Source organism: Ursus arctos, unplaced genomic scaffold, assembly GCF_023065955.2.
Source record: "Ursus arctos isolate Adak ecotype North America unplaced genomic scaffold, UrsArc2.0 scaffold_1, whole genome shotgun sequence".
Lineage (NCBI taxonomy): Eukaryota > Metazoa > Chordata > Mammalia > Carnivora > Ursidae > Ursus > Ursus arctos.
The window spans coordinates 56,654,435-56,680,739 of record NW_026622763.1 but is presented as its reverse complement, the minus strand read 5'-3'; the positions used below and the strand labels follow the sequence as shown (position 1 = coordinate 56,680,739).

Below are 26,305 nucleotides of genomic sequence, written 5' to 3'. Positions count from 1 at the left end.
TTATTGTGTGCCAGCTGCATGCCAGCTCTGTGTAAGGAGCTAGATACACAATAAGGAAAAGAAAAAACATGATCCCTGTCCTCAGAGAGCTTTCTTTCTATTATGGAAAATTTACATGTAAATATATAGTGCAAAATAATGTCGGATGGTGTTAATGGTTTTGCCACTGAATTGTGTGAGTTTGGACAAGTTACTTCATATTTCCAACTTCAGTTTCCTCAGCTACAAGTAGAAATAATATTACCCACTAAATGGGGTAGTTGTTAAGCTGTTAATTCATCCATTTATTATTTAAGGACCAAATGTTTTTGACTGTCTACTATGTGTTGGGCACTGTGCTATACTCAAGTGATATAGTATTAAACAAAATGATCATTCTCTTTCTCTTACAAAGTTAATAGATTGGGCTTGTATAGTTAGGATTTTATGAGGTAATATATAGAGAGCTCATAGCTTAGGGATCAAATGAGATAATATGTGTACAATGGCACAATGAAAATGAATTTTCTTGTTCCCTTTGACTACGGTATCCACTCCCCCACGTTTGATATTGTATACGTGTATGATAGCAACTAAGAGTCAGGGATTGTGGGTTCTCACTCTGGCTTTAGCACAATTGTGATAATTTCTCCTTGCATTACATCCTGTATCTGTAAAGGACTGTTTACCCTGGAGCTTAGCAAGTCAAGGAAGTATCTTGTTTTAACTTTCCACTTCTCTTTACCTTACCCAGACCAATCAAAGTGAATGAAAACAATGTGGTAATGTTAATAATTTTATTGATGTGAGAGTCTGAAGATTCTAGCAATACTATTTGCACACTAGTGCCATCTAGTGGAAAATATATAATTTTCTTGAACTGTACAGACTGGGCAATTTTTATTCTTTGTAAAACAAAATTACTGATTGGTATCCTGAAAATCTGAGACTGATATTTAGAGCAGTTGATTTCTTTTCTTAAAGAAGAGAGAAAAGATCGTATAAAACAAAACCAGGAACAGAAATACTGGGAAACGCTAGGAAAGCAAAATTTCTTTATCACTCAATCATGTGAAATACCACATACGCAAGGAGAATAAGAAATTTATTTTCTTTGGGGCGCCTGGGTGGCACAGCGGTTAAGCGTCTGCCTTTGGCTCAGGGCGTGATCCCGGCATTCTGGGATCGAGTCCCACATCAGGCTCCTCCGCTGGGAGCCTGCTTCTTCCTCTCCCACTCCCCCTGCTTGTGTTCCCTCTCTCGTTGGCTGTCTCTATCTCTGTCGAATGAATAAATAAAATCTTTAAAAAAAAAAAAAAGAAATTTATTTTCTTTATGGCATATCTATTTATTTTAAACAGCTTCCTTGAGATACAATTCATAAATCATACAATTCATTCATTTAAAATGTTCAATTAAATGGTTTTTAGTATGTTCACAGAATTGTGCAACCATCACCACAATCAATTGTAGAACATTTTTATCACTCAATAATGACAGTTTTGCCATGTGTCAAATCATATAAAATCATATTTGAACATGAATCACATGTAGCTAAAACAGCTGAAAATTCTGAGGTTTGAAAAAAATGATTATTCATTGGTGTCATATTAGAGAAAAGATGTGTTGTGCATTTGCAGATTAAATTTTTTCAAGGCTTTACCACATGTAGCCTAAAATGCACAATTATCAGGATGATAAACACTTTCATATGAAATCGTTTTCACTTGACGTTTTTCTTCCAAAATTCTTATAAATTTCTCTTTTTAAAAAAAGAGATGATATTGTAACTTATGTTTGAAATGCAAGGAGAAAATAGTAAATTCTTGTCATTGTTTTCCAGAATTTCTCAAACTATAATATAATTACAGTGATATTTACTGGTTATCAATATTAGTCTTCATACATTATATTTAAGTAAAAATGTTTTGCCTTATTTTAAATTTTTAAAAGGTTTTACCACTGATATTTATTGGTGATCAATTAGTAATTTTCAGATTGTTCTGTATGAATAAGGTCCAGAGTCTCTATTTTTCCCACGTGTAAGACTACTAGCTACTGATAATGTATTCATGCACCTATGCTGGCATGTGGTAGGCACTTGAGAAATGGTAGTCTCCTTCCTTTTCTTGAGTTTGCATGTCTTTGTTTGAGTTTGAGAATAATATTTAACACCTGAATTCCAACCCCCCATCCCCCGGTCCTTTTCATTCAACTTTCTTTTTTTTTTTTTGAGATTTTATTTATTTATTTGAGAGAGCGCACAAGCAGGGGGAGTGGCAGAAGGAGAGGGAGAAGCAAGCTCCCTGACGAGCAGGGAGTCCAACTTGGGGCTCGATCCTAAGACTCTGGGATCATGACCTCAGCCAAAGGCAGCTGCTTAACCAACTGAGCCACCCAGGCACCCCCCCTTTTCATTCAACTTGATGACATATAACTTTTAAATATGTTGATCACAGAACAGATTCATAGTTACTACTTAGAATAGTTTCAGTCAAACATCTGGTAATTGTGACTATTAGAGATTAATTAAAATTAACTATAATTAAAATAATAAAAAATTCAGTTACTCAGTTGCATTAGCCACACTCCAAATACTCAAAGTTACTTGTGGCTAGTAGACAGTGCCCACGCAGAACATTTTAATCATTTCAATCATTAAAGTATATTGGGCAGAGCTCTGGAGAACAAGAAGACTATGGTAAATGCCCCACTTATCTAATACACAAAATTTTCCCTATTACAACTACTCTGGCAGTTGAACAATTTAAAAATTATTTTAATATTCCTAGTTCTCTGTCTCCTTACCACTCATGTCTCACTGAAGTAATTATGTAACCACGGGTAAATACAACTTTAACTTTGACCTGTCTGCCTTCAATACTCTCATCTTCTTGTAGCTTTTCCTGTCCTTCCCTCCATATCTTCCTTCTTTGCTCCTTCAGTTCTAATTCTCTTTGTTTCTATTGATACATTATTCCACTTTTTTGGGGGGCAATTAACAAGCAGCTTGCAACCTTGCTGTCAGTTCTTATATTATTGTATTTTTTCTAATGTAGCTCATTTATAATGATTTAACTTTTAATGTGTTTAAATCTTGTCCCAGCTTAATTGTAACCCAGAAAATTGGAGCTGCAGTTCGGTTTTTATCCAAGTTGCGTGGCACAGTGCCTGGCCCATCCTAAGTATTTGTTTTATTCTCCTGTTGACATGATAAGATTCCTGCAATCAAATGCTAATACACCATTCATAAAACGTTGAGTTCCTGCTTCAAGCAAGAACTGGGACACGCGGTCAATATGCATAGATAATTTAGCTCTTTGGTTAGGCAAAAGTTAAACAAAAGATGGGCTTACTTACGGCTGCGGCACTCAAAGGACTTTCGCTTTGTCACGTTTACATTCAACCCGCTACAGCACAGCAAGTCCCAGTCTTTAAGCTCCTGCGAGAGCTGCCAACTTGCGGGATCTGGGAGCCAATCAGCAGTACGGATGGAGCCTGGCCTGCCATTGGCTGGCGTCCACCGGAAGCACATGCCGGGCTGGGCCTCCAGTGCAGGTCCTTGAGGCACTGCTGTGCGACCTCCAGCCTCAAACTTGAGGCTCAGGTTCTGGCCCCTCAGAGGCCCGGGTGACTACTAAGGGCACTCCAGGGAGGCAGTGGGCGGAACCGCTGACCCTCAGGTACGTTTGGAATGGCTGGGAAGGAGTGGGCCCCGCAGCCCAGTGATCTAAGCACTGGCGATGAGCTAGTGCAGTTTGGGCTAGGCTTCCCTCAGAGAGGAGTATCCAACTGTCCAGCTCGTAAGAGGTTCCCCTAAGCCCTAGCCTGATGGTGTCTAGGTGTCCCTAAGTGCTGCATAAAACTATTTCTAGTGAGCGGCCTGTCTGCAGCTTTTATGATTTCTGTGTGGAACCAATTCAGGGTAGAACCTTCCGCCCAAGGTTGGCAGAGGTCAGCCTCCAAGTGGGGGTGGTGGCATGGAGGACTCCAAGATTGGCAGTTTGGAAAGCTGGATTCTTACTCCAGTTTAGGAATTCAGACACAGCAGATTCGAAGAGGGAAAGGCCGTGGACGTCTGTGGGGCGGGAGGGGGGGGGGGGGGAAGGGTTTAGACATTTACCCAGAGTCACATCCTTCTGATGCATTCCACTTAGGTATTTTTTCGCTACAACAGCAGAATTACACTTTATCTTTTAGCCTGTGTAGTGTTCATCCTCAAATTATTCTAATGAGTTCCTCCTCCCACTTTTATTACTTCAATTATGTGGGTTTTGTAAATCTCTAAAGCTTTATCGGTGCCTTGATTATTCTTAGCGCATGCCTCTTTTTACGGGCAAAATTGGAAATGTCAGTGGTATGTACCAATATTTAAAAGTATTTTACTTACTCCTCTTTAAACATCTGCAGTGTGTTATACATTCTGTTCAACCCAGGGTTACTTAGATTGTTCTTAAAAGGAAATTGTTAAAATTAAAAGAGATTTAAAATTGCTCTTCCTCTTACCTTTCACCATCTCTCTCCACTTCTCACCAGCTTGTGACTTTAAATAAGCCACTTAACTTCTGTGTGTCTCATTTTCCTCATCTGTAAAAATAGAGATATTAACTATCTCACATGGCTGGTGTGAGGATTAAATGCATTAATAATACATATAAAGTGCTTAGCTATGCCTGGCCCACAGAAGCATGCATAAGTGTTTGCTACACTTACCCTATTTATCATTAGAATTACTTCATTCTTGGAAGAGTGATCATTCTCATACCAAGTGTCTCATCTTTGCCTATTTCAGTGAGATGTATCTTCTTTTTTAAGAAAATTTTTGTTTCTTGAGATAAAATTAACATGTAACATTATATAAATTTTAGGTGTACAACATTATATGTCTTCTTTTTTTGCATGAAATAATATCTTTATTACATGCTATTCTCATCTATTTTTTCTTCAATTTTTTTTTCCCCAGAGGTACAGGTGTGTGATTCATCAGTCTTATATAACACATTATATCACATGCCCTCCTTAATGTTCATCACTCAATTACTCCATCCCTCCACCTCCCTCCCCTCCAGCAACCCTCAGTTTGTTTCCTATGATTAAGAGTCTCTTATGGTTTGTCACCCTCTCTGGTTTCATCTTATTATTTTTTCCTCTATTCCCCTATGATCCTCTGTTTTGTTTCTTTAAATAAAGAAATAAATAAATTCCATGTATCAGTGAGATCATATGATAATTGTCTATCTCTGATTGACTTATTTCACTTAGCATAAATACCCTCTAGTTCCATCCATGGAACTTGTCATTGCAAATGGCAAGATTTCACTTTTTTGATGGCTGAGTAGTATTCCAATATTTATATAATCCCATTTTCTTTATCCAGTCATCTGTGGATGAACATCTTGGCTCTTTCCATAGTTTGGCTGTTGTGCACATTGCTGCTATCAACATTGGGGTGCAGGTTCCCCTTTGGATCACTACATTTGTTTCTTTGGGGTAAGTACTTTGTAGTACAATTCCTGGGTCATAGGGTAGCTCTATTTTCAACTTTTTGAGGAACCGCCATACTGTTTTCCAGAGGGGCTGTACCAGTTTGCATTCCCAACGGCAGTGTAAGAGGGTTCCCCTTCTCTGGATCCTTACCAACATTTGTTGTTTCCTGACTTGTTAATTTTAGCCATTCTGACTAAATGTGGTATCTCATTGTGGTTTTGATTTGTATTTCCCTGATGCTGAGAGATGTGGAGCATTTTTTTCATGTGTCTGTTGGCCATCTGTATGTCTTTTTTGGAGAAATGTCTGTTCGTGTCTTCTGCACATTTCTTGATTGGATTCTTTGTTTTTTGGGTGTTGAGTTTGAGAAGTTCTTTATAGATTTTGAATACTAGCCCTTTATCTGATAAGACATTTGCAAATATCTTCTATTCCGTCGGTTGTCTTTTGGTTTTGTCGACTGTTTCCTTTGCTGTGCAAAAGCTTTTTACCTTGATGAAGTCCTGATGGTTTGCTTTTGCCTTTGTTTCCCTTCCCTTTGGAGATGTGTCTAGCAAGAAGTTGCTGTGGTTGAGGTCGAAGAGGTTTATATTTCTTCTTAATAACTAAATATTACTAGAGTGCCAAATGATTATAGGATAAAATGGATTCTCTTGATATCCTTCCTAGTCTTCCTGCCCCCCTCCCTTGCTACCATTGCTGAATCTATTGGTTTTAATGCACTCTGAAGAGGGTCATAGGTACTTGCACAGCAGTGATCAAAGATGGCAGCAGTGAATGTCTTCACGTGGTAAATATTGGTAGTTTGAACAACGACAGTGAATATTTTCTTGTAAGTGACTTGCATGTAAAATCTATTTGAGGAAAGAGAAGTTTTTTTTTCCTAAAAAAAAAATGCCTAGTTTCCTGAATTATCAGTAACATTTAATAGGTATAAGAATCAGTCTGATTTTTTTGCTTTATATACAAATGGGAAATGATTCTTTAGCTAGTATGCAGATGATATTTTGTATTTATATGATATGAACTTTATGATTATTGTGAATGCATTTTGCTAAAAGACCATAAATTTGTATTTGTGACTAAAGTTTTCTTTATGGCCCCTGTTCAAAGGTTCAATGAATTCTGTACTTATACAGAGAATTGATAGAACAGAGAATTGATATACAGAGATATTGTATATACAGAATTGATATACAGAGAATAGATAGAATAGATAGAATTGAATGTAGTGTTTTGAGTGAAGTTTGAAATTTAAAAGTAAGATTCTCCTGGATAAAGGGAGTTTTCTTACTCTGCTTTTTATCAGACCTAAAACATTGATTAATAGTTTTGTTGTTAGTCTGCCCTGTCTTCCTTTTAGGTGGATTATTGACACTGTTTTGATTATAGATTTAAAGAAATTAGGGAGATACCAGGACATCTGAGTGGCTCAGTCAGTTAGGTGCATCTGACTTCAGCTCAGGTCATGATCCCAGGAGACTGGGATCAAGCTCCGCTTTGGGCTCCCTGCTCAGTGGAGAGTCGGCTTCTCCCTTTCTTTCTCCCTCTGCCTATCACCCTGACTCGGGCTTGTGCACTCTCTCTCTCTCAAATAAATAAATAAAATCTTAAAAAAAAAAAAAAGAAATTAGGGAGATACCAATTTTGCAGGTTACTGTATAGGAAGTACTAGCTAGCCTCTCTCTGAGTAAGAGCTAACTTTAGTTAAGCCACACTGTATTTTTCAATATTATCAAAATAACACAAGCATTTTCTATTTCTCAGTAGAGTTATAAAGGTAAAAATGTGCTTTGAACTGTACTGTCAGAGAATTAGGTATTTTCATGATTTCTATAATAGTAATACGATCTCATATTGAAATCCATCCCCACACCCACCTCCTGTTCTCTAATTTTTCAAAGAATAAAAAGAGCAGGTAAACAAAACCCAAGTACTACATTCATTAGCATTTCAAACTACTTTTTTTTTCAATAAGTTGAAGTTATTTTAATTTTTATGTAATTTTAGATGGAGGAGGCACTTAGTTATGCAACAAAATTTTTGGTAGTTTCAACCAAAATATCTTTGTACATTTTTATTGTACATATCTATCACCATATAATAAATCTTCCCTGCTTAGAGCTGTATTTTCCACTACATTAGTGTTAAACACATACTGTTGCTGACTGAACTCAATAATGTTATTTGATTGCTTTGAGATAATGCTTAATCTAATCTGGTATATGTGTTTATAGCTGAGAGTATAAAGTAAATGAGAAATTACGTGTTACATATAACCTGTGGCCTCATTCTTTTGTTTGATATTTAATTTTACAGTTCTATTATTGCAGGCATATAAGTACTTATAAAAATATCACATTTAAGTGCCTTTCCATTTTGTTCTGTCCTTATTTTTAAACAAGGGGATGCCAGATTAAACTTAGAAACTTCGTATTGTTTTTTTGCACATGTGCTTTTTGGAAGTGAAAAGAAAAAAATGGAATATAAGTGACCTAAATAAATTACTATAGTTGTTTGAAGGCTGAAGTAAAATGAGGCTTATTCCATAATACAAATTTCTGAAGTAGCTATAGCTCAAAATTTAAAATAATTCTGATAAATGAGATGATTAAGTCTTTATAAAATTGGATGCGATAATATTGTACGTGTTTTTGAGCACTCAGACTTTAAAGGATGCATGCTTTCAATTACCTTTTTGTTTAATATCGTTAGTATTCATTTCAAAGTGATGGAATTTTTTTTACAGCTTTGCAAATCTGATATTTTTTTTTGGTCTGTGGTTTGATGTTTTGTTGCAGAACGAAATGGGAGATGCTGGAGCAGGCAAGGAGATCTTTATTAAAAAATGTGCTCAGTGCCACACAGTGGAAAAAGGTGGAAAACACAAGACTGGTCCAAATCTCTGGGGCCTTTTTGGATGAAAAACAGGACAAGCACCAGGATTTTTTCTGATGCTAACAAAAACAAAGGTAAAACCTAAGCAGTTGCGGGAGAGAACCAGAAACTTTGTAGCAAAGAAAAAAAGCATATGATTTGATATTATAATAATTTCCTAGTTTACAGCATTAAAAATGAAATCCTCATGTTTATATTACTGAAATGTTGATTTATATCATAAGATGTATATTTAGATAACTGGTCTCTTTTTGATAGAGGAATTAGCAGCTCTCTGTGGCATAGGTTTTTACCTATAAAAGGTATTTCATTTTATGCAGTACATTTATGTTGAAAAAGCATGAGCTAAATTAAAAAGATCAAATCATATTTTAATGGCATAATGGTAGTTTTCTATTTGTCATAGTGATTCGTAGCAGAGTGGGGGGATGTTATGTAAGTAGTTTGTAAAATTATATTCAATGATTTTTTTTTTTGTTGGTGGAAAGTAGGTAGATGGCAGTTAAAATGAGAAAGCATTTTAGGGTTAAAATTAAAAATGGCAAAAAAAACTATAATATCTTTGTAAAGAATTTTATCATTCCTAGATATAATACATATACATACATGCATACATATATACATATCATTAGCATTCACCTCAAAACTAGGGTACAACTCTAAATAGACTGCAACTCTATTTTGAACTGTTTTGGAGGCCTAGCATTTCTTAGTGGCCCGAATTTCAGATCATTATAACACTACTATTTGGAAAGATTTTTATTTTATTTTGGTTTTGTTTCTTTTTATTCTTTTTATTGAGGTGAAATTCACACATTAGCCATTTTAAAATGTACAAGTCAGTACATTTAGTATATTCACAGTATTGTATAATCAACACCTCTCTGTAGTTTCAAAACTTTTTCATTACTTAAGAACCCCTGTATCCATTAAATAATCACTCCCCCATTTCCTCCTTCCCTTAACCCCTTGCAGCCTATAATCTGCTTCCTCAAATCCATAATCCTTTATGGATTTGCCGATTCTGCATATTTCATAAAAAGGAATCATAAAATATGACCTTTTGTGTCTGGTTTCTTTCACTTAGCATAATGTTTTCAAGGTTCATTGAAGTTATAGCATGTATCAGTACTTCATTCCTTTTTATGGCTAATCATATTCAGTTGAATGTATATATCACAATTTGTTTATTCATTTATCAGTTGATGAACACTTGGATTTCCACCTTTTGCCTCTTGTGAATAGTGCTGCTATGAATATTTGGAATAAGCATTTGAGTCCCTGTTTTCAGTTCTTTCCGATATATAGATATGTGTATCTATATATATGTTGGGGTCATTTGTTAAATCTGTATTTAACTTTTTGAGGAAAGCCAAATTGTTTTCTACAGTAGCTATATCATTTTACATTTCCATCAGTAATATAGGATTCCTATTTTTCTGTATCCTCTCCAGCGCTTGTTATTTTCTTTTTAAAATTGCCATACTAGTGGGTGTGAAGTGGCATCTCATGATTTTGTTTTGCATTTCATTAATGAACGATAATGTTGAACATGTTTTAGTGTGCTTTGTTAAAAAGAAAACCACAGAGCCAAAAGAGAGTCACTTGTACTAGGGCCACAACACTAAACCAGGGCTTAATACCTGACTTAATTGTAGTTTCAACCTTTCCCAGGAATGTAATCTTAACCAGTTAGTCTGGAATTTCCTGGTTGGCACTGGTAAAATAATCCACCTAGTAGGACCCTTTTGTTCCCCAAAAGGAGGTGACCTTGTCTGAAATAATTCTTTATTATTGTTGTTATGACTTCCTGTCCTGTCTTTAAACCTTTCCCTTTCTGTAGCCCTTTTCTAGCTCCTTTCTAGATACTGCTGATTCATGAATCATTGAATAAAGTCAATTTGATCCTTAAATTCACTCAGTTGAAATTTTTTTGTTCAACAACTTGTTGGCCATTTGTAGATTTGGAAAAAGGTCTATTCGTGTCCTCTGCCTATTTTTTACTTGAATTGTCTTTTTTATTGTTGAGTTTAAAAGTTCTCTATGTATTCTGGACACTAACCTCTCATCAAATACGTGATTTTCAAATATTTTCTTTTCTTTTGTAGCTTGTTTTCATTTGCTTGACAAATGATGCACAGAAGCTTTTAATTTGTATAAAGTCCATTTATCTATATTTTTGTTGATTTTTGGGGGGCATCAAATCTAAGAATCCATCACCAAATCTGAGGTCATAAAGATTTACCCCTATCTTTTCTTCAAATAGTTTTATAGTTTTGGCTCTTAGATTTAGTGTTTGACCCATTTTCACTTAATTTTTTATAGAGAGTGAAGGAATAGTCCTACTTCATTCGTTTGCATGCAGTTATCCATCACTTCTCAGTCTTTTGGTTAAGATCAAGTGCATGTGGTTATCTAGTTATCCCAGCCCCACTTCTTGGAAAGACCATTCTTTCCCAATTGAATGGTCTTGATACCATTCTTGAAATTCAATTGGCTATATATGTTAGGGTTTACTTCTAGACAGTCACTTCTATTCTATTGGTCTGTATATCTATCCTTATAACAATACAATAGTTTTTATTACTGTAGTTTTGTAGTAAGTTTTGAAATTAGGAAGTGTGAGCCCTTCAGCTATGTTTATTTTTTTCAATATTGTTTTGGCTGCTCAGGGCCCTTTGTAGTTCTCTAAATTTGAGGATAACCTTTCCCACTTCTGCAAAAGATAATATAATATTTATTGCAATAGGATTTCTAGTTGATAGACTATTGAATAAATCAGTCTGAAACTTGGATTTATTATTTGAATTTATATGGTTCTTTAGTCTTTAAAGTAATATTTTTCTGTAGTGTCATTTTATTATCACATTACAAGAGCAGTCAACTTTTCTAACTTGCAGACTAGTTATAACCTAATATTTATTTCTCTGCCAGTATTTTGAGGGTTTTGTTGCTTGTTAGCATTAATAAGAAATAATATTAAAACTGATTACAAATATATCTTTTATTATAGATTGTTGTCAAAGATTAAAAGCTGTATAGGCTTGGCTTTAACATTATTTAAGAATTAGTAATGAAATTTCTCTAAGTCAGATTGTTTAAGTAGTATTTGTGACTGATTTGGGGATACAATATTACTATTTGTTCTACTGGTTACATAATAATAAGTAGCAGAATGAAATTGAATCCTTCCATTATACCACTTGTAAAAATTAACTTGAAATGGATTAGAGACTTAAGTAAATTAAATATAAGACTTGCAACTGTAAAACTTCTAGAAGAAAACATAGGGTAAAACCTCCTTGACATTGATCTTTGTAATGATCTTCTGGATATTGACACTAAAAGCACAAGCAACAAGAACAGTCATTAAGTGGAACTACAACAAACTAAAGAGATTCTGCACAGCAAAATAAATAGTCAACAAAATGAAAAAGCAACCTATGGAATGGGAGAAAATATTTGCAAATTATGTGTTTGGTAAAGGGTCAATGTTCAAAATATAAAAAGAATGGATGCAACGCAATAGTGAGAAAACAAACCAATTAAAAAATAGGCAGAGGAACTGAATATTTTCCCAAAGAGGACATATAATTAGACAACAGATACATGAAGAGGTGTTCAGCATCACTAATTATCAGGGAAATGCAAATCAAACCCACAGTCAGATATCACCTCATGCCTTTTAGAATTGCTATCATCAGAAAAACATGAAATAACAAGTATTGGCAAAGATGTGGAGAAAAGGAAATATTTGTGAACTGGTGGTAGAAATGTAAATTGGTGTAGCCACTATGGAAAACAGTGTGGAGATTCATTAAAAATTAAAAATAACTATCAAATGATCTAGTAATCTCATCTCTGGGTATAGATCCAAAGGAAATGAAAACGGAATCTGGGAGAGATATCTGCATCCTATATTCATTGCAGCATTATTTGCAATATGCAATAGCCAAGCTATGGAAACAACCTAAGTGTTTGTCAACAGATGACTGGAGACAGATGTGGTAAATATATACAATAGAATAGTCAGCTGTGAGAAGGAAGGAAATCCAGCCTTTTTGCAAAAACTTGGATGAACCTTGAAGGCATTATGCTGAGTGAAATAAGTTAGAGAAAAAAAATACTGTATAATATCGTATATATGTGGAATCTTAAAAAGTCAAACTCAGGAAGTTCTAGGAAGATGGGAGGATCCTGAGCTCACCTCATCCATGTGGACACACTGAGATAATATACTATGTAACTAACTCTGAAAATGACCTGAAGACCGGCAGAACAGACCTCCCATAGCTAATCATAGAATGAAGGCCACATCATAAAGGGTATAAGGGGTGAATGCATGATTGGGAACCAAACCCCTAGCACACAATAGGAGGGATATCCCAAGCACAGAGACGCAAGAGGATCAGAATCCCCAGGCACTCCTGGCACAGGAGACTCAAACTGGAAGACAAATCCCCACAACATCTGGCTTTGCAAATTAGTGGGGCTTAACTTTAGGAGCTTCAACTTCAACTTCAACAAAGAGATATAAAATATAAAAGAACCAGTCAGAGGTGAAGAATTCAATAATTGAAATAAAAAATACACTAGAAATCAAGAGCAGATTAGAGGAGGCAGAGGAACTACCAATGATCTGGAAGAACAGGGTAATGGAAAGCCATAAGCTGAACAGCAAAAAGATAAAAGAATAATAAAAAATGAGAATAGGTTTAGGGACCTCTGTGACATCATAAGCATAATAACATTTGCATTATAGGAATCCCAGAAGGAGGAGAGAGAAAGGGGGCAGAAAACTTATTTGAAGAGATAATAGCTGAAAACTTCCCTAATCTGGGGAAGGAAACAGACATCTAGATCCAGGAAGCACAGAGGGCCCCTAACAAGATGAACCCAAGAAGGCCAACACCCAGACACATAGTAATTGAAATGGCAAAAAGTACTGATAAAGAGATTCTCAAAAGCAGCAGGGAAAAAAAGAAAAGTTACATATAAGGGAAACCCCATAAGACTATGAGCTGATTTTTCAGCAGAAATTTTGTAGGCCAGAAGGGAGTGACATGATGTATTCAAAGTGCTGAAAGGAAAAAAAACCTACAACCAAGAATATTCTGCTCAGAAAGGTTCTCATTCAGAACAAAAGGAGAGATAGAGTTTTCCATACAAAAGGAGTTTTCACCACCAAACCAGCCATAGAGGAAATATATTAAAGGAAATTCTTTAACTGGAAAGAAAAGGCCATAACTAAAGTAAGAAAATTATGAAAGGAAAAAATTTCACAGGTAAAAGGAAATATAGTTAATGTAGTAGGTTAATCACTTTTAAAGCCAGTATGGAGTTTAAAACTCAAAAGTAGTAAAATCAGTTACATCTACAAAAACCAGTCAAGGGATATACACAAAATAAAAAGATAAAATATGACATCATGTACATAAAACATGGAGAAGGGAGTAAAAATTTAGTGCTTTTAGAATGTGTTTAAACTTAAGGGACCATCAACTTAATATATATTGCTATACACACAAGCTGTTATGTATGAATCTAATGGTAACCACAAATCAAAAACCTACAATAGATACACAAAATAATAAAGAGAAAGGAATCTAAATGTAACACTAAAGAAAGCCATCAAACTACAATGGAAGAGAGCAAGAGAAGGAAGGAATAGAGATGATCTATAAAAACAACCGGAAAACAGTTAACAAATGGCAATAAGTACATAACCTATTGGTAATTACTTTAAATGTAAATAGACTAAATGCTCCAATCAAAAGGCATAGGGTGACTGGATGGTTAAAAAAAAAATCAAGACCTATTTATATGCTGCCTACAGGAGACTCACTTCAGATGTGAGGATATACGCAGACTGAAAATGGAAGGATGGAAAAAGATATTCCATGCAAATGGAAATCAAAAGGTAGAATGCTTCTTTTAAAGATGGCATGTCCGTGTTTTCTTCTTCAATCTTGGCTTCCCTGACCTTGTATAGTTCAAGTTGAATTTAGGGAGACTTTCACATCCAGTGATATACACTGTACTCTTTTTGGGCCAGAGGACTATGACTTGCCCCTTGGGATTTGTCATCTACTTTGGAGAACTCTTCTTTTTTTGAGATCATTAGTGACAGGTGTCCTCTTACTCTGGTACAGGTTTTATGTTTTTGGTAGTCTTCTGATTATATCAAGTTTGGAGTTATATGTGCTCCCTCAATATTTTATCAGAAGGAGAGTTAGCATTTCTGTTTCTCTTTGTCCATATTCTTTTTGACCGGTTTTAGAAAGGAAAAAAGGAAGAGACAACCTTTCTCATTATAAAACTGGTTTCCTGAAATCATAGCTTTTTGACAAAGATTTAGACAGAGGCAACATGCTATGATTGGAAGAAAAAAACATGAAAATATGAGTTAGCAGTCACAGATTCTTGACTTTAAGTCATCTTGTCTCTTAGGGCAAATTATTGTCCTCTGTTTGGATCATTTACTCATCTGCAAAATGAGGGGTTGGATTAATTTCTAAGATCTCGTCTAGAAGGAACTCTGTGATTCTAGGAGGATGGGGATACTGCTTGAGGTCCAGCGTGTCTAGGTTGGCAGTTTATTGGTGTACTTGGGATCATGCTAAACAGCATGTGAGTATTAGATTTCTATAGGGAACTGGAAGAGTAGAGCACCAAAGACTAATTTTGGAATTTTCTTATAGGTCAGAAACTATAAGTATTGTCATTTATGAGACCCTTCCTATTGAATCCAAGAGTAATCTTCTGTTCACATATGTGGGTCACATCCGAAAGTAAACCTTACAAATACAACTACACAAACTTAAAACTTATTTTCACCTTTATAGGTGTTATCTGGGGAGAGGAAACTCTGATGGAATATTTGGAGAACCCAAAGAAATATATCCCTGGAACTAAAATGGTCTTTGCTGGTCTTAAAAAGAAAAGTGAGAGAGAAGATCTTATTCAATATTTGAAACGGGCAACATCTTCATGAAATGCTCTTGTAACTTAAAAATTTTAGTTATAAGCCAAAATTTTCCAATTTCAAATATTGCATGTTTGGAGAAGTCATATTTGATCTTTCTTGATCAGCCTGTAGTAAATTTAACATTTAAAAATAAAAGTTGAAATCTTTGATTGTGTATAATCTACCGATCAGGTGCCTTTCCGAGTCTGAACTGACTTTTGTCTGCTTACTACGGATGTGAATAAGGTCAGCATGGAGGAGGACAGGGAAGAAAACTGAAATCTATTGTGCTTCAGTAGTCCCTACATGCACAAAATATTTACTGCTATTGATGATGGAGCTAATTTCCACATACTTATTTCTCTGTAATTTAAATGTAAATATAGCAGACATTAGCTTTAGTTTTCATTAAGCTATGTTTGGTTATGTGTTTGCCTTTTATTATAACTTTATTATATTTATGGTTACAACTTTATTATAAGTAACTTTAAGAAAAAAAAGTAAGGAAAGTGAAGTCAAATAGTTGATCTTATCTTAGGAATATGATTGGAACGAAACACAAATTGTTGACCATGGGTGACATAAAATAAAACCTAGAGAGAAGGAGAAAAGCATCTTCTATGTTAATAAGCATTTATGTCACATAACATAATATTTTTGCATTAATCTTTTCATGGTACCTTTCTAATCCTGGGTAATGTAAGGCTGGACTGCACGGACAGATACCATGTTCCCTGAGAAAGAGGGAGAAGAAAGAAATAACCCTTACCATTGATGTGGAAAGACCTCCCACCTCACAGTAAGTGGCTGAGGTGTGGCAGAGCAGGTTGACCACAGGGCCTGTGTGAAAGGGAATAGTGGCTCTGTTTGGTGTGAGGTGGCCCCTGAAATGGCTGTGCAGTTCTACAAGCACTCCATTACCCAAATGTAGGGCCAATGCAAGAAAGGGAAGGTATTTCCTTACCAAAGAGGTGGCTAATGGACTAATCAGGGGTCATTATGGGTGAGAATAGGATATCCATTATCTAATTTCCACTTTACAATAACACCCCTATAAGGTGGATTTTACCTTCTCATTGAGACTTGTGCCAAAACCAATATTCGGATCTCTTGCCCCAATTCCTGGTGACTTTTTAACCATATAATAGGGATAATATGTTAGTTAATTTATTAGCAAATGCCACTGCTGAGAAGTTACCCTAACCAAAAATTCCCAAAGTAAGGGGAACGTGGTTGAAAAAGCTGTGATTTCCAGAAGGTTCTGATAAGTCAACTAAGTGCTTAGACTCAATTTTAATGCTTCTGGCAAGTGGGAGTTCAGTGCTACTACTGAATAAAAGAGCGTGTCCCTCGGGACCAAGGGAAACTTCAGACAAAGTTGAGCTTGTTACTCTCCTAGGAGAAATTCTTTGATGAGGGCAGAGACATCTGTAGGGACTCCAAGAGTGTATTAGGGATGTTACCAGTCTCAGCTGAGTTGGGTTCACAAGGATATAGAATTTGGTGACATATCTCATATTTTAATTTACATGGGAAGAGAACTCTGTAAGAAAGAACTTGAACTTAGCTCATATTTGTAATTATAGCTCGGATTTATGCAACTCTGACAGATGAACTTGATGGCTTTGACAAAAGGCCACATTGCAGGGAGGAACAAGAAAGAAGGCATTATGTTTGGAGTTTAAATACTTTTTGACCTAGGAGAAGCAGAAAGAAGATAGTTTGAGGAGAGCTGAGATGGTAAAGGGCTGTTGGGTAGAAATAGAGAAGTGTTAAGTAGATTTCTTCCATTTAAAAAATCAAACAGTGATAAAATGTTGAATGTTGCTTTACATTTATGTTTATCTTAGTAAGAGCAAAATAAATACCTCTTTACTCGTACTGATGTTCCTGGTATTAGAAAAATGTTTGGAGGAAAACTTGCAAATAAATGCAGTAATTAAGATTCTGTACTATGATAGGCTTTATTATTGAATGAATATATGATGGCCTCTGAGAGGCTTAAATCCATCTTAGAACCAAATTACATGGGACTTCTGGGCACTGTGTAATTTTATCTTGTGTAACTGTGTTTGCCAGACTTCTCTTCTCTGTATGGTTCCTGGTTAGGGCTCGTCACATGAGAAATCTGCCTGAGATTTAGAAAGCAGTAGAGTTAGGCAAAGGCCTTTACATTTGTAAGGTCAGTGCAGGGCCGCAGGTGCAACTCAAACTTGTCACTAATCTGTTGACAGCAGCCTTCCTGTGGTGGGGAAGCAGCTGGGCACTCACCTTCTCCAACTCCTACCAGATCTCTTTCAGTTTGAGTCTTGGGCTGTCCACATAATAAAGGTTTAGAATGATGAGAAACAGCCAAAATGGTACCAGTTTGTCCTCACAGGTTTGTCCTGCCTCTGTCCTCTTTGCTCCCAGCTCTCCTTCCTCACTATCTGCCCTGTTGACCTGCAGTAACTTTAGGCCCATCAACAAATGCAGAGCCAACAACCTTCCATAGCCTTCCCCAACTCTCCTTTGTGATCTTAGCGACTTTGATCTGATCCTTTAGTGCTCCCTTCTGGACCTGTGTCCCTCAGCTTCTCCCCAAATTGTGTTAAGGTCTCCTTTAGTAACTCCCTTATTCATGTCTCTCACAGTGGTCCCGCATCCCTGGTCAAACCCTAACTGATACAGTACTGTGTCTGTGCAACACACCTCCTTACAATAACAGGAAGCTCCAAGGGGATTGCTCTCTAGGTACTCTCCAACCTAAATTTGAGTACTTGAACAGAGCGAAGGAAAGAATAATGAACTTTACAACCATCTAAGGTTGTCAAGTTACTGAAGTCTGCTCTTGTCCCCTAAACTTGAAATAAAGATTCAATAGAAAAAAGATTCACATTAGAGATCAGATTACTATGTTTATGAAATCTGGAAGAAGTAGTATCCTTGTTTTATAGGACCATTAACAGGAACTGGGAAACTTCAGTAGAAAGGAAATGTTATGCTGATTGCATAACAACAAAAATATAGTTGAAAAGTGTTACAGACAGTGGGACAATTATATAAGATTTTTTTTTTAAGATTTTATTTATTTATTTGACAGAGAGAGACAGCCAGCGAGAGAGGGAACACAAGCAGGGGGAGTGGGAGAGGAAGAAGCAGGCTCATAGCGGAGGAGCCTGATGTGGGGCTCGATCCCATAATGACGGGATCATGCCCTGAGCCGAGGGCAGACGCTTAACCGCTGTGCCACCCAGGCGCCCCCAATTATATAAGATTTATCACTTTTAGCATAGGCAGTTCTAAAATATATCTTGATAGGAATCTGGAAGAATAAAGTGTTGTTTCATTTAATTAAAGTAAAAATGTGAGATCAGTTAACTTGGCAATTATTTGTGTGTTTTGGAAGGAAATGAGGGAACTCTTCAGAAAGCAGGGACATTGTTAGTTGCTGTGTTCTTAAACTTTTTTATACTAGTGAGTGAAGTACTTTCCAGATGAAAACCTCTAGTCAGTGGTTCTTGTGGAAAATAACATACTATTTAGTTTTCAAAAAGAGTAATTTTTTTTAATTGAACCCTTGTGTCCCACAGGAAGTTGTGTATAATACAACATGATTTTGAGAGTATTTGCTTATTCTCCCTCATCATCACATTCTTCTAAAATATTAACATGGAAAAGAATTAAGAATCAGATTTTCTTCTCTATATTTTTCACTCAGTGATCATTATCATCAACTTGTGAGTTCAAAATCACAATTTTATGCATTTTTTTAGCCTGAATTCCTCATTCTCCACCAAGTGGGGACTCATTTAAGCACAGTATATTATGGTAGTAGAAGCAGGTGGGAGTGGGACACCATCATAGGGGTGGGGGGTTGCATGAGGGTACAAGAGCTGATGACAGGCACTAAGAAGGCAGAGGAAGGGGTGCAGAAAGTGGCACTATTTATAAAATTTGGGGGATTGGGCCAGATCTCTTATTTTCAAATGTATTTTATTTACACAACCATTTGTTTCTCTTCACCCAAAGCCATAAATTCATTAGGTTTATTACCTGTTGTTCAAGTAATTGCAGGTGACGATTTCATTCACCAAATATTTGATCCCTACATAATATGGATCACCATTTTTCTAGCTCCACATAACAGTTTCCATGCCACCCACTATCTGAGGGCTGCAGAGCAGCACCCTACATCTAGGTAGCATTTCTATATTAGTCAACTCTGCTATAGTAAGAAAATCTTACGGACTTGTGACAACAAAACATTTATTGCTCATTCACAGGGCATGCAGTCTGTGGTCAGCTGTGGCTCTGTTCTAAGCGTCTTCTCATTCTGGGACTCAGGTTAAAGAGGAAGTACGTATGTGGGACATTCCCATTCTTGTGGCAAAGGGAACGATCAAAAGCTCTGGAAGTAGCTTCTGATGCTTCTTCATAAAATTTCTGCTCAGCTATGGCATGTTATGTGTGCTCATATTCCAGTGACCAAAACATTAGGTGGCCAAGCCCAACGCCAATGAGGTGGTGAGGTATACTCTCCCTGCAGGAGGAATGGCAGGTCATGTAACAGTAGTAGGTCATCGTGTTAGAAGGAAGAAGGTAGTGAATAATGGCAAACAAGATACCATTTACCATAAACATGTATAAACATTTTGTTTGCTCATATTTTCACTTCAGACACTCTGTTGGACCCAGCCTCTTTGCTCTTTAAGTTATCTGTTGCCTGGACCAATCACACTCTAGGTGCTAGCTTTGCTCTATTTTTTTAAATTTGTTTTTATTGAGGTATAATTGATACATTTATGTCAGTTGCAGGAGTAAAACACAGTGATTTAATATATGTATATATTTCAAAATGATCGCTATAGTGAGACTAGCTAGCATCCATCACCATATGTAGTTACAAAAAATCTTTTCTTGTGACGAGAATATTTAAATTTACTCTCTCAACATCTTTCAAATATACAATGCAATATTATTAACTATAGTCACCATGCTATACATTTCATCCCCATGACTTATTTTAAAACTGGAAGTTTGTACCTTTTGACCCCATTCACCCATTCCCCCTGCCTCTGGCAACCACCAACCTGTTTGCTGTATCTATGAGCTTGGTGTTTTTGTTTTTTGTTTGTTTTTTAAGATTTCACATACAGGTGAGATTATAATAGTATTTGTTTTTGTCTGACTTATTTCACTTAGCATAATGCCCTCAAGGTCCATCCATGCTGTTGCAAATGGCAAGATTTCATTCTTTTCTGTGGCTGAATAATATTCCATTTTATGTATATACCACCTTTTCTTTATCCATTCATTCATCAGTGGACACTTTGGTTGTTTCTATATCTTGGCTATTGTGAATAATACCGCAATGAATATGGGGATGCATCTTTTCAAGTTAGTGTTTTTATTTTCTTTGAGTAAATGCCAGAAGTGGAGTTGCTAGATCATATGGTAGTTTTATTTATTTTTAAAGATTTTATTTACTTATTTGAGAGAGAGAGAGGGAGAATGTGTGCGTGTGGGAGAGAGAGCACAAGTGGTGGGGAGGGACAGAGGGAGAGGGAGAGGGCAAGAAGACTCCCTGTTGAACGTGGAGCCAGATGCAGGGCTCAATCCCAAGACCCTGAAATCACAACTAGAGCCAAAGTCAAACTTTTAACTGACTGCGTCACCCAGGTGCTCCATGGTAGTTCTATTTTTAATTATTTAAGGAACCTCCATGCTCTTTTCCATAGTGGCTGCACTAATTTACATTTCCACCAACAGTTCATAAGAGTTCTCTTTCTTCACATCCTTTCCAACATTTATTTCTTGTCTTGTTAACAGCCATTCTAACAGGTGTGAGGTGATATCTAATTATGGTTTTGATTTGCATTTCCCTGATAATTAATGATGTTGAACACCTTTTCATGTACCTGTTGGCTATCTGATGTCTTTGGAAAAATATCTTCTGCCCATTTTTTAAAATTGGATTGTTTGTGGGGTTTTGTGGTTTTTGTTTTGTTTTTATTTTATTTTTTTTGCTGTTGAGTTATATGGATTTCTTATAAATTTTGATTATTAGCCCCTTATTAGTTATATGATTTGCAGATATTGTCTCTCACTCAGTGAGTTCCTTTTTCATTTTCTTGATGATTTCCTTTGCTGTGCAGAAGCTCTTTAGTTTGATATAGTCGCACGTGTTTATTTTTGCTTTTCTTGCTTTTGCTTTTTGTGTCAAATTAAAAAAATCATCTCCAAGACCTGTGTCAAGGAGCTTACCATCTATGTTTTCTTCCAGGAGTTTTATGGTTTCAGGTTTTACATTCAAGTCTTTAATCCATTTTTAGTTAATTTTTGTGTATGGTGTAAGGTAGTTGTCAGGTTTCATTCTTTTCATGTGGCTGTCCAGTTTTCCCAACATCATTTATCAAAAGACTGTCCTTCCCTACAGTGTATTCTTGGCTCATTTGTCATAAATTAATTGACCATATATGCATGGGTGTATTTCTTGGCTCCCTATTTTGTTCTATTGATTTATATGTCTGTTTTTATGCCAATACCATACTTTTTAAATTACGGTACTTTGCACTATAGTTTGAAATCAGGGGACATGATACCTCCGGCTTTGTTTTTCTTTCTCAGGATCGCTGTGGCTATTCAGGGTCTTTTGTGATTCCATACAAATTTTAGGATTACTTATTTGACCCATTTCTGTGGAAATGCCATTGGAATTTTGATGGGGATTGCATTGAATTAGTAGATTACTTTGGGTAGTGTGGATATTTTAACAATACTGATTCTTTCAGTCCTTGGGCATGGAATGTCTTTCCATTTATTGAAAACTTTGTAGTTTTCAGGGTGCCTGGGTGGCGCAGTCGTTAAGCGTCTGCCTTTGGCTCAGGGCGTGATCCTGGCGTTCTGGGATCGAGCCCCACATCAGGCTCCTCTGCTAGGAGCCTGCTTCTTCCTCTCCCACTCCCCCTGCTTGTGTTCCCTCTCTCGCTGGCTGTCTCTGTCAAATAAATAAATAAAATCTTTAAAAAGAAAAAAGAAAACTTTGTAGTTTTCAATACATAGGTCTTTCACCTTTTTGGTTATATTTATTCCTAGGTATTTTATTCTTTTTGATGCAATTGTAAATGCAATTCTTTTCTTAATTTCTATTTCTAATAATTCATTATTTGTATGTATAAATACAGCATATTTTTGTGTATTGACTTTGTACCCTGCAGCTTTATTAAATTTATTAGTTCTAAGTTTTTTGATGGAGCATTTAGGGTTTTCTGTATAATATCATTGTATCTGCAAATAGTGACAGTTTTTCCTCTTCCTTTCCAATTTGGATGCATTTTATTTCCTTTTCTTGCCTAATTGCTCTAGTTAGGACTTCCAAAATACCATGTTGAATAAAAGTGGCGAGAGTGGGCATCCTTGTCTTATTCCTAATCTTAGAGGAAAAGCTTTCAGCTTTCACCATTGAGAATGATGTTAGCTGTGGACTTGTCATATATGGCCTTTGTTATGTTGAGGTACATTCTCTCTTTCCCCACTTTGTTGAAAGTTTTTGTTATAGATGTTGAATTTTGTTAAGTGCTTTTTCTGCATCTACTGAGATGATTGTATGATTTTTATCCTTCATTTTGTTAACGTGGTCTATCACATTGACTAGTTTGTGGATATTGAACCATTCTTGCATCCGTAGAATAAATCCACTTGATCGTGGTGTATGATCCTTTTAATGTATTGCTGAATTTAGTTTGTACCTTTCTTTTATATTAGTTCTTTAAGTAAAAACCAAATCATTCATTGTGGAATTTTCCCCCAATTTTTTCCTCCTTTTGTTCTGATTATTAGTAGAGCTAAACTTTCAATATTAATACTAATTGTGAATTACTCAATACAAACAGTATATGGCATTTAAGAATATATGTGATTTCTTATATAGATTTCATTGTTATACTCAATCAGTGGTATCTTATGCTGTCATTTGTAGTTTAATGTAAATATTCTATTTCCCTAACTAGACTGTAAATGTTCTTTGAGGAAAGGGATGTCCTTACATTATTTTATATCCTTAATATCTAAGTCAGCCTTTGATAGTTTAAGATATTTGTAGCAACGTTACCTTATAAAGATTTATGGTATTTTTAAAATATTGAATCTGCCCATATTCTACTAAGTTTCAGTTTCCAAATGTAGAGAAAATAGTTTGAAGTAGTTAAAAGTCAATCAATTTATTTTCTCAACAAATCATTCTTCAGTAAGATACTTTGATTATTGCTAATTTTTCTTTTAAGATAAAATATCTATTTTTAAGAAGAAGAAAACAATATGAAAACACTTATGGCATGATATTGTAATGTATTTCTCTCTCTCTTTTTTTTTTTACTTTTTATTGGGTATATTTGACATCAACATTGTGTAAATTAAAGGGTTACATCATGTTACTTTGATATATTTATATATCATACGATTATGGTTGTAATGATATTTATATTATGTACTTGTAGTACAATATTATTGTCTATGTTCAACAAACTGTGCATTACATCTCTGTAGCTATTTTAGTACTTGTTACAAGTTCGTACCCTTAAACACCATCAATCTTATTCCCCATCTGGCTTTCCCTGGTAATTACTGTTTTACACATACTCTCTCTCTCCTATTTTTTTGGTACATATTTGACACTTTTAGATTCTACATATAAGTGATACCATACAGTGCTTGTCTGGCTTATCATATGAAGCTTATTTTTCTACCTTCATTGGTCATCATTGTTCACCTGGGTATCTTTAAAATTTTTTAAATTTGCCTTTCTAGGTACTTATTATTCTTTAATATAATTATGAATGCAGGTGGGCTTATTGCTCAGAGTGGTTTCAATTTCTAAGTTGAAAAAAAGATAAAAGAGTAAGGAAATGTGTTTTAATATAAAAAAAATTTTTAAACAGAGAATTAAATACATCATGTTGGGTTGAACAAATACCAAATATTAAATGATTTATAGCAGATATCTGACCAAAATGTGTGGAACCAGGAGGACAGAAGACCGATAGAGGATGTGACATTTCAAATAGATCCTAATGGAAAACAGAAGTTTGAGAGGCAGGAAAGGAGAGAGGAACATTTCAGGAGAAAGCCCAGAAGGGAGATGGGATCTGTATGCTTGGAGAATATACAGCAGGGAGTAGCAGAAGATAAGGAAAAGAAGAGAGATGGAAAATAGAGGTGCAGTGATGAAGGATCTTCCATTAGTTTCTCAGGGCTATTGTAACAAATTCCTGCAAACCTGGTGGCTTAAGACAACAGAAACTTACTCTCTGATAGTTCCAGAGGCCAGAACTCCAAATTCAAGGTGTTGGGAAAGTTGATTTTTTTTCTGGATGCTCTGAGGGAGAATTAGTTCCATACCTCTTTCACAGATTGTGGTGGGTTGCCAGAAATCCCTGGTGTTCCTTGGCTTGTAGATTCATCGCTCCAGCCTCTACTTCTGTCTTCACATTGCCTTCTCCCCTGTGTGTCTCAGTCTTCTCTTCTGTATCTTAGAAGGAAAAGTGTCGTGGGATTTAGGACCCACCCTGAGTTTCAGATGATCGTATCTTGAGATCCTTAATTACATCTGCAAAGACCCTCTTTCCAAATAAGATCATAGTCATTGGTTCTGGGAGGACATATCTTTTGGAGGGTTACCATTCAATCCACTGCACATCTTTGACAAGGACTTAATCCTATAAATAAAAGTTTATAGGCAAGGCTATGCTGTTATTATACTTGTTATATGGAATATGACACTGTTTGGTAGGGAATGGACAAATGGTGAAGACTTGAATTAAGTCAAGTGGGTTTGGAGAAGAGAAGCTGGATTCAAAAAGAAATTTCTGAGGTAAGGTAATCCTCAGGTTGAGTGTTTAAGATGGGGAAGAATGAGAGTGATCTTGGGCATGATAAATTTGAGGTGTCTGTGAGACATATAGGAGCAAATGCTTTGTAGCAGTTGGAAATGTGGGTTGGGGATTTAGGAGGGAGATTGTGTGGTTAACTGTTAAATCAGTGGCTCCCAATAAACCACACCTGTGAGTATTCATATTCTTGTCACTCCTCTGACTCTGCATTTGGCTATATGATTGGCTTTGGCCAATGGGATATTAACAAGTATGATGCAAGCTTTATAAGCCTTCGTACAGAAGGGCAGTGTGGCCGCAGTACTTTTTATATGAAGGAGAAGGTAACTTTCACCTTTATGCTAATCTAATTTACCCTGTGTGGCATGTATTCATCTACACACTTATTTTATAAATTTATTATTCTCTTGTGAGTTACTGTGGGTTACAAAATTGTACTGGATTAAGGTGAAATCACTACTAGGATAGGGAGTAATGACTTAAACATAGGCAAGATTCTACACAAACAGAATAAGAGAAGAAAGTGCTTACAAAATTTAAAACCAGGTAAGGTACCTGCGATTGTTAATTTTATGTGTCAACTTGAGTAACTCAGGCAACAGGGTACACAGATTAAACATTGTTTTGGGATGTCTGGGAGGGTATTTCTAGATGAGATTAGCATTTGAATGGGAGGATTGGAAGACTCCATAGATGGTCCTCTCCAGTGTGATTAGACACCATCCATTCATTCCATTGAAGGCCTAAATAGAACAAAAGATGTAAAAAAGGGAAGTCAGCCCTTTTTCCCTTCCTTACCATTTGAGCTGGAGCACCTCATCTCATCTTCTTCTGCCCTGGGACTGGGATTTATGTTATTTGCTTCCCTTGTTCTCAGGCCTTTGGACTTGGACTGAATTATACCACTGGCTTACCTGGATTTTCCATTTGCAGGCAGCATATCATAGCCTCCATAATCATGTGAGCCAGTCCCTCATAATAAATCTCTGTGTGTATGTATGTATGTATGGATATGGATATAATACTTTTTGGTTTTATTGGTTCTGTTTCTCTGGAAAACCCCAAATAATACAGCTCTGCAGCTTTTGGATTTGGCATAGACCAT

At 36.0% G+C, this 26,305-nt stretch overlaps 1 pseudogene; it reads left to right on the top strand.

Annotated features, from left to right (window-relative positions):
• Nucleotides 1-8,273: 8,273 nt before the first annotated feature.
• Nucleotides 8,274-15,358, top strand: LOC113248234 (cytochrome c, testis-specific-like; annotated as a pseudogene).
• The last annotated feature ends 10,947 nt before the right edge of the window (nucleotides 15,359-26,305 follow it).